Source organism: Zalophus californianus, chromosome 6 (assembly GCF_009762305.2).
Source record: "Zalophus californianus isolate mZalCal1 chromosome 6, mZalCal1.pri.v2, whole genome shotgun sequence".
Classification (NCBI taxonomy): Eukaryota; Metazoa; Chordata; class Mammalia; order Carnivora; family Otariidae; genus Zalophus; species Zalophus californianus.
The window spans coordinates 31,331,664-31,339,611 of record NC_045600.1 but is presented as its reverse complement, the minus strand read 5'-3'; positions in this window follow the sequence as shown (position 1 = coordinate 31,339,611).

The following is a 7,948-nucleotide window of genomic DNA, read 5'->3' as shown; positions in this document are numbered from 1 at the left end:
ACCGCTTGAGTGTGAGGTGGAGCTGGTCAGCAGGTGGAGCTAGAGTTCAGGACATCATCCCTATACACAAGGTTGCTACAACCAGGGGAGGGAGTGAGATCACCCAGGAGGGGCAGGAGGAGCCGCAAGGGAGGCAAGAAGGGCACTGATGAGGCTGATAAAGGAAAAGGAATCCATGAAGGGGACCAATAAGGGCAAGCATGAAAGCCATGGTGACAACAACAAAAACAGCTTCAGTATGGGACTGGGGTTTGATGCCAAACTGCAGGAGGTTGAGGTTAGGGGGAGGTGGGAAAATGAGCATTACTGACGCTTTTGACATTCAGATGAGAGTGCTAGGAACTGTAAAGGGCTTGGGATCTCATCCTACTTACATTCTAACGTGTTAGCCTGCCAGGTTCCTAGATGTTGGCAGAAGACAAGCATGGTCAGAAACAAAGGAGTTTGGTATTACCGGCACAGCAGACAGCATGAGGTTCATGTTTCTGTTGGCTCCCCTTGTGCCCAAATCCCAGGGGGTAATGGAGAGATGGGCCCTGATTTTACATATAATGGGTTTGTGTCACAGGTGAATGACCCTACTAAGCTTCGTAAATCTTAATCTTTTAGTGGGGGCTACTAGCAAACATGTTCAACCTTTGCCCCAGAGGGAGGACAATAGCTTCATCATCCTAGACAGAAAGCAAGTCTTCTCTGACTTGGAGGGAAACTCTATCTTCCAGGAATGTTTGCTGTACACACTTCATTGGAAGAAATGGTCCAGAATAAAAGCCTTTACAAGACATCCAGAAATGCCATGGGGAATTGCTCTTGATAGGGTAAAGGAGCAATTGGTCAGGTGACTAGTAGGAGGTAGGGCTGGGATTTGGACCTGGCTCTGTCTGATCCTGAAATGGATGCCATGCTTTGTGTTTCCACGAGTAAAGTATCTAGAGATGTGGATTTAGGTGCAGATGAGTGGGCAAGCCCACCTCTCCAAACCTTGGTTTTCTCCTTTTTACATAGAATCCCATTCCATTGCCTACCTCAAAGATTAATAATGTCTGCTACGTAAATGTCACCTTTGTCATTGAGTGGGGACAATAATAGCTACCTTCCAGGATTGTCGTCAAACTGGAAAGATATATGCACAGTACCTAGACCAATGTACTGTCAATAAGCAGTAATAAAATAGTTACCATTCATTTTGATAAACCTCATCTTATAGGCGTGGTCAAAATCAAGAAGGAAACAGCTATAGCGTCTGTAAGTTTTAAGGGGAAGCCCCACAAATGTTCCACCTTTGATTAAGGAATAATTCGTCAACTGGGAAGGTCATGGAAGGAGAGGGCATGGGAAGGGGACCCTGAAATAGGACACTGATTTCTAGCCAGCCACTTCAGCAGAACTGACTTGGCAAACAGTGGGGGCACCACTGAATGGCCAGATATCGCTCCCCTCTCATCTCTAAGTGCCTTGGGCATTTCAGAAGATGGGTTTCAAACAGGTTAAGTGCTGATTTCCTTCTGGTTGGGAGTCCTAGCCTGCCAAAGATCAAATGTTAAATCCAAGTTTATTATGGTACCCAGTAAAGACAGGAGCCCAGGTTGGGAACATGCACCTGCCCCTTGTGGGTGAGGTAGTGGACATGATGGTGAGGAAGGTGGGCTTAAGAGTCATGCAGAGTACTCGTTCAAATGCCAGCTCCGCCAGGCTATATGAGTTGAGACAAGTTTCTTAGCTCCTCTGAGCCTCAACTTCCTCAAGAGAGGAGGCCACAGTATGGACTTATTTTGCCTTGCACAGGCCTTTAGAGATGATAATTTGTTAAGTACCCTGTTCCATCCTTTAATATCCTAGCTCACTGGCCGTCTGGGGAACTATGCCAAATTACCATGTACTGGGTGGCTTGAACAACAAACATTTCTCACAGTTATGGAGACTGGGAGGTCCGAGATCAGGGTGTTGGTAGATATGATGTTTGGTGGAGGACCCCTCTTCCAGGTTGCAGATAGCCAGCCCCTTGTATCCTCACAGCAGAGAGAGAGCAAGAAAGCGCAAGTTCTCTCCTGTCTTTTCTTATAAGGACATGAATCCCATCATGAGGGCTCCATCCTCATGACCTGTCTACCTCCCAAAGGCCCAATCTCCAAACACCATCACATCGGGGGTTAAGATTTCACCATTTGAGTTGGAGGAGACACAAACACTCAGTCCACAGCACTCACTTAATTTGGACAAAAAACCCTCCAAGAACGTAGACATGATGTCTCCATTTAAATTCGTTTTTCTCAGCCCCCACCAGGCACCTCAGCTCTATGCACATGCACTTGTGTTGTTACCTTTCCTCTCAGTGTAACCCTATTCACGGAACAGAGATTATTCAATCTAAAGCTCTAAATCAAGAGTTGGTAAACTATGATCTGTGGACCAGATCTACTCACTGGCTGTTTTTGTAAATAAAGTTTTATCGGAACACAGCTATGTTTATTTGTTTACATGTGGTCTATACTACCTGTCGTGCAACAATATATCAGAATCGAGTAGTTTTCACAGAGACTGTATGACTCACAAAGCTAAAATATTTACTCTTGGACTCTTTGCAGAACAAGTTTGCCAGTTCCTGTTCTAATTACTGAAAATAGCTTGTGCCCAGTTATCGATTTATTGCCTTGCACCTCCAGATTCACTCTTCAGTACCTGCTCTGAGGATAGTGGACTGTACGCGTTTTCTACCGGACAGTAAGCACAATGCTAAGGTTTGCCAGTAGAGGGAGCTGGAAGGACATTGCAGGAGAAAGGGGCTTCTCTTCGTGGTTCCTTTTTTTTTTTTTTAAAGATTTTATTTATTTATTTGTCAGAGAGAGAGAGAGAGAGAGCACGAGAAGGGGGAACAGCAGGCAGAGGGAGAAGCAGGCTCCCTGCCGAGCAAGGAGCCCGATGCAGGACTCGATCCCAAGACCCTGAGATCATGGCCTGAGCGGAAGGCAGATAGATGTTTAACTGACTGATCCACCCACGTGTCCCTTCCTGGTTCCTTTGTGCTGTGTTTTGTGCTTTTACTTGTACCTGCTGCCTGATGAGTGGTGCGGGTATGTGGGGCCATCCTGTGGCACCCTGCTCCAGCTGCATGCCCAGAATAGTCAGTGGCTCGCAGCCTGAGCCCAGGCCTGGGGAGCGCCTTCCCCCGCCTTCCTGAGGCAGCACACCACACCAACCTTGTGCTCCAAGTGGTGCCCTGACTCCCTCTCTCCAGCCTCAGTCCACCTTTGAAGATCATTTCCTGCTTGTATGGCATCTTTTGGAGCAGCTCCACCCCAGACTTCTCTGCCATCCCTGGCCTGCAATCACACCTTTCCCAGTGAGCTCTGAATCCCAACTGCGAGGCAAGGGGTCCCCTTCCAAGTGGACCTTCCTGAGTACTCTAACTCCACTTTAGGGAACCCTTGAGAGTTCTCTTTATATCTCTGTATTTACTCTCCTTTTATAGCTTAATGCCTCCTTATACCAGCTTCCTCGGCTTAAATTACTGTGTGTGGTTTCTGTCTCCTGATTAGACCCTGAGTAATATGCAGTATAAAATGTAACCATTCCCAATTCTTGAGACTAAAGCCTTAAGAAGAAGTTTAGGACACAAACCAGCAGGTAAAAGGTAATATTTGTTAAAAATAAAGTGTTTATTTTGTACTTTGTTAGAGTGATATATGTCTATCACAGTAGGAAATGAGAAAACACAGGGGAGAAAAAGAAGGAAAAAAAATCACCTGTAGAAAAAGAATCACCCAAAGACCACCAGCTTGGTTACAACTTGGTGTGTAGGTGGTAGGGACTTGTACGCTGTGGGAGGACAGGTCCCTGTCTGTTTCCGCTCACAACTAATTAGGGCCTGGCCCACAGCAGGCCCACCCTCCTACTGAATGCATCCACATCTTGTTGGGAATGGGGGTCTAACTGGTGCTACTTTGTTCACCATATATACAAGGGAAGTGGCCTTGTCAGGATATTTTGAGCTGTTGAGCCACTTTGATGAGTCATCAGAGTTAAGTATGGTGAGCAGGTGATGCTCATGTCTGAGAACTGTCCCATGGGATAGTGTCCTGGACCATGGAGGTGCGTCGGCAAGGGAATCTAGAGGGAATCAGTTAATCTGATGGGGTTTTCTCTCACTTCTAGAAGGCCATACCTCATTCCAACCATCACCTTCCCCCCCATGACAATGGAGAAGTGTCCTTGTTCCTGAGTGTGACCACGCAGGAGGGCACTGCCCCAAGGGCTTTTTGTCTATGAACAAAATGGGTCTGCTCAAAAGAGTGGGCCATTGTTCAGGAGCTAGCCTTGTTTCCAGTCTTTCTGCCTCTCCTCTGGGCTGTCAGTTTCTGGCATGAAGCCACCTCTGTGATTAGCTCTTTAGACCCCTTCCATTTCAAAGGGGCTACCCTGCACTGGGGGCGCTGCCCCAAGGGCAGAAGTCACAGCTTCTGTCCCCCAGGCCTCTCCCTGTGCTCTCTGCCACACACACACACACACACACACACACACTTACATATTCCTTGTTTTAAATGGACAATCCTAACTTCAAATGTTGTGCGCCATTATTCTCTTAAACTATCATCCTGATATTTATATTCAGAGATTCGGAGATGAGTCATATTCCATTACCGGAGATGGTGGCCCTTTTTTGCATGTTTGTCTTGCCATCGGGCTCAGTTTTACCCATCCAAATGTGTCCATCAATCACACAAGAACAACAGCTTCAGAGGCGCTGAAAACGTCTTGTTACAAAGCACCCAGCAGGGCTAGGAAGCCCAGGGATACCAAGAAGGGTGAGACAGAATCCCTGCCCTGCGTGCCAGTCAGTTCAAGCAAAAAGACCCAAACATTCCAGAGGTTCCATAATAATAGGGTTCAATCAGTAACAAGAGTTGGTAAACAACATAAAAGAAGCAATCACAAGGCAGAACGTCGTTAATGCATTACTAATTCCTGTACAATGTTAGGTGAGTTCTTTCAACCTCTCCGAGTCTGATTCCCTTTCTGGATTGGATTAGTTCGCTAGGGCTGCTGTAACAGGATCTCACCAACCGGCGGCTTACACAACAGAAATTTGTCATCTGGCGGGTCTGGAGGTTGGAAGTGCAAGATCAGGTTGTCAGCAGGCTTGGTCCCTTCTGACATTTCTCTCTTTGGGGCATCTTTCTGTGACCCAGTCTCCTCCTCTTATGAGGACACCAGCCCTCCCTGATGACCCCACTCTAACCTCTTCCAAGGCCCCATCCCTAGTCCCATTTGGAGGGACTGGGGGTTAGGACTGCAATGTCTGATCTTTGAGGGGGCACGATTCAGCCCATAATATTGACGCAGTGGAGACAAGGGTTCCTGACTATCTTCATTCATTCAAATATTGATTGAGTGCCTATTGTTTGCCAGGCACTGAGATCACACAGACAGGGCCCTTTTGGCATGGGACCTGTGGTGGGGAGATGATTACGAATCAGTTACACCAGGGCTGGGAAGGAGAAGGGCTGCTGGGAGAGCATCTAATCAGGCACGAGACTGCCATGGCCTGAACTAAGGCAGCCGCGGTGAGGACAGGGAGGATAGAAAAATGTCAAAGATGGGGCCTGAGTGGCTCAGTTGGTTAAACGTCTGCCTTTGGCGCAGGTCATGATCTCAGGGTCCTGGGATCGAACCCCACATCAGGCTCCCTGCTCAGCGGGGAGACTGCTTCTCCCTCTCCCTCTGCCCGCCCCCCGCCCCACTCGTGCTTTTTTTCTCTCTCAAATAAATAAAAAGTCTTAAAATTTTTAGAAAAATGTTAAAGAGATTTATGAGAAGGTATTAACAAAATTGGTACATATTAAGTGTGGGTCAAAATGCGTAGGTTTCCGGCTTGGACAACTGGATGCAGGGGGAGGATTGTGGATTTGCTGAGTTGGGAAATAGAAGAGTAAGAGGAACAAGTTTCGGCAAAGATGATGAGTTCCACTTTAGACCTGTTTTTAAAATATATTTTAATTTATTTTTCATCATGGTAAGTGCAGTTTAATCCCCACCCCTATTTCCCCCATCTCCCGTCCACCTCCCCTCAGTGACTGTCAGTTTGTCTTCTATAGTTAAAAGTCTGTTTCTTGGTTTATCTCTCTCTCTCTCTCTCTCTCTCTCCTTTTCCTTTGCTCCTTCGTTTTGTTTCTTAAATTCCACAAGTGAGTAAAATCATGTGGTATTTGTCTTACTCTGACTGACTTGTTTTACTTAGCATGATACTCTCTAGCTCCATCCATGTTGTTACAAGTGGTAAGATTTCATTTTTTATGGCTGAGTAATATTCCGTGGTGTATATATATATATATATATATATATATATATATATATATATATATATACTACCTCTTCTTGATCCGTTCAGCTATTGACACACACTTGGGTTGCTTCCATATCTTGGCTATTGTAAATAATGCTCCTATACACACAGGGGTGCACGTATCTCTTTGAATTAGTGTTCTGTATGCCTTGGGTAAATACCCAGTAGTGTGATCACTGGATCGTAGGGTAGTTCTATTTTTAACTTTTTGAGGAACCTTCATACTGTTTTCCACAGTGGCTACACCAATTTGCATTTCTTCCACCAGTGTAAGAGAGCTCCTTTTTCTCCACATCCTCGCCAATACGTGTTGTTTCTTGTGCTTCCCTTTGGACCGGTTTAATGGCTATATCCATCAGGTGTGTAACCCAGTGGTTGAGATCATAAGCTTCTGAGTCTACAAACCTGGGTCCAAATCCCAGCTTGTCCATTTCCTGGCTGTGTGATCCAGGAGAGTAACTCAACCTCTCTGAATTGCCATTTGTTTGCGATAAAATGGGTATTGTAATATCTCCTTTAAAAGGTTGTTGCTGAGGAGGGCCTGGCTGGCTCAGTTGGTGGAGCATGTGACTCTTGATCTCAGGGTCATGAGTTTGAGCCCCACATTGGGCGTGGGGCCTATGTAAAATAAAATAAAATAAGGCTGCTGCTGAGACTTAAATGAGATGAAATCTGTTCAGCACATAGCACAGTGTACCTGTGTACCTGGTGCAGAGTAAACACTCAATAAGTAGCAGGTTATTATTATTGTTCCTAAATTTGGATGAAATGATGAGCAAATCCACGCTTTCTTTGGGTTGATTTCCTTTGCATCTATAGATTATGTCTCTAACTTGGATTTTAGTTCCCCTGCTCCTTTTGGAAACATTGCCCTTTACTTATTTTGCCTCTTGTTCCTGCAGATGAGAGGATTTCCCTGATGCTCTGAGAGAGCAGGGTAGAGGCAGCATTGTTTTGTTTACCCAAGGCAAATTTGAGATGGGCCCTCAATGATCACTTCGCCGTCTGACCTCCAGGTGGCGCCACTCGTCCGCTTATGTCATGGCTCTGGCGCTAACCCTCTAAAGTGAGAAACCAGGCCTGAAAACACCAAACCAAATCCCTAAAACCCAGAGGAGTGCTGAGTGCACTTGAAGGACAATTTCACAAGGCAACTTGAAGACGATGCCTTCCTCATTTGGGCTACAGGAATTGACTTGTACCCACACTTCTCTAAGCAGGCCATAGTGTTTTATGCTTCCACGTCTCTGCAAGTACTATTTGCGGTACTTTTTCCATGCTACTTTGCCACACGAACTCCCTCTTGCCTCACAAGTCAGCTCAGATGTCCCCTCCTCAGTGACGCTTTCCCTGGTTAGACCTTCATTCTGGGTTGGGCACCTCACCACTGTGCTTTCACCACTGCCCCAAGCATTGCGTTTGGATGGATCTACAATATATATATTTTTAACACTTGATTATAGAGAACTTCAAATATTAAAAAATAGAATAAGTGATCCAATAACATCAGTCTTGCTGAACTGTAATTTCTGATTTTCTTATGTGGTTCACCCACTGGATGGTGACCTCTTTGAGACGATCTGTATTTTATGGCATTTGTCCCCAGCC